This window comes from Nanorana parkeri, unplaced genomic scaffold (assembly GCF_000935625.1).
Source record: "Nanorana parkeri isolate BGI_ZX_2015 unplaced genomic scaffold, ASM93562v1 scaffold83, whole genome shotgun sequence".
NCBI lineage: Eukaryota > Metazoa > Chordata > Amphibia > Anura > Dicroglossidae > Nanorana > Nanorana parkeri.
The window spans coordinates 773,358-775,441 of NW_017306351.1; positions in this window are offsets into that span (position 1 = coordinate 773,358).

The following is a 2,084-nucleotide window of genomic DNA, read 5'->3' on the forward strand; positions in this document are numbered from 1 at the left end:
GGGGGGGGGGGCAGACGAGCAGGCTGCATACAAGTGATCTCGTTGACATCGCCAACATCACTAATAAACCAAATGGGCAGCTTCCCTGATGTACATTTAGCTCTGCTTGTCCATAGCAGGGCTAAATGTATAAAAACAAATACTCGCCTGGCTCCCGTTACTACACCCCCCTGCCACTCAGAGGCCGGGCCTTGTGGCCTTGTGAGAAATCCAGCCCTAGATGGACCAAGACAAGGTTGAATGCATCCTAAATTGGCCAATCCCACATACCAAGAAAGTGTTACAAACATTTCTGGGCTTCGCAAACATTTATAGGAAATGTATTAAGAACTTCTCCTCCATTGTGAAACCTCTAACTAAATTAACCAGTACTACCACAAAATATTCCTGAAGCACTGATGCACAACAATTTTACGATGGCACTTGTTCCGCACCTACCTGATTCCAAATTACAATATATACTTGAAGTAGACGCCTCTCAAGTAGCCATAGGAGCTGTACTTTCACAAAGGGAAATCTTCATATCCACTCCATCCTGTGTGGCTTTTTACTCACACACATTAAAAAACCAGAGATCAACTAACTGGTGGGAGAGAAAAAATGGCTCGCAATTAAGTGTGCCCTTGAGAACTGGAGGCATCTCTAAGAAGGCAAGAGCATTCCTATCATTATTTAAACTGTTCATCAAAACCTGCAATATCTAAACACTAACAAAACACTCTTGGCAAGACAAGTCAGATGGAGCTTTTTCTTTAATTGTTTTGAATTTATTATTACCTACAGACCGGGTGTAAAAAATGGGAAGGCTGGCTGACTATCAAGACAAGAGTAATCCTCAACTATTAGTAAACCTTCAACATCAATCATTCCACAAGAGAAGATAATAAGTGTAACTATGAACCTAAAGGAAGAACTTAAATGAGCATTACAATCAGATTCATCCTCTGTACCATCTGATTTACAATCAGATGAAGAAGGATTCCTTTAAAGAAGGTCTAAACTCTAGGTACCTCCATCTTTCCAGACTCAAATTCTAAAACTGTTACATGACGCCCCTTTATCTGGACATCCAGGTATTACGCTGACATTTTTGGTGGCCAAATATGACTGAAGTCGTTCACAAATATGTCTCTTCCTGCGAAATATGCACATGGCCAAAACATGAAGCACTACAATCGTATGGACTTCTAACAAATTTACTGATTCCTGACAAACCATGGGAGACCATCTCCTTAGATTTCATAGTGGATTTCCCCCCTTCCCACCATCATAACACTATCTTAGTCGTAGATCTTCTCACAAAAATGGCCCACTTTGTACCTTTAAAGAAATCACCTACTTCAAAAGAAACTGCTGATGCGCTGATTCAAAACATAATTAAACTAGACCGCATTCCAAAACAAATAATTTCCGATCGTGGGGCACAGTTAGTGTCTAAATTCTGGAGATCTCTTTGCAAGAAACTACAAATTGATCATCATCTCTCAAGTGCTTTTAACATAGTAAATTAATTGTATTCAGTTATCAAGATATCAACAATTGCAATCTGGCGTGTGAAGACAGTGAGGGGTAGTGCCTTTTGCCTATTGCCATTGACACTGATTTAGAAAATGACTACAGGAAATTGTGTATAGCTATGTCCTGATAGTATCAGTGGAGTAAGACTGTGAGGGTCACTTTATAAGTCAAGCTATGACAAGGATATGCAAGTGATATCACGATATCCCCCCCACGCACCAGCAAAAAGAATAATAGGGTAATTGTCAAACAGATAGAAGCCCTTGTTCAATTGCCACTGAAATTTCTAGACCTGATCAGCGGCTCTGAGGTTGCGCATTGAGACGACGCCCCCTCCACGCCTCAATTATGCCGGTTTTTGCATCTAGGGGTATTTGTCCAATCAAGTGCAGATATCACAGGGAGTTAAGAAAAATGCAATAGTGGTGGTGGAGGGTCTTTCTGGTCTCATGAGTGGGCACAAGATCCTTGAAGAAAAATGTTAGTTCAAGGAATCAACTACAGTGGGGAAAGCTCATTTCCCTCATATTATGGGATAATGGGATATATATATATATATATATAAC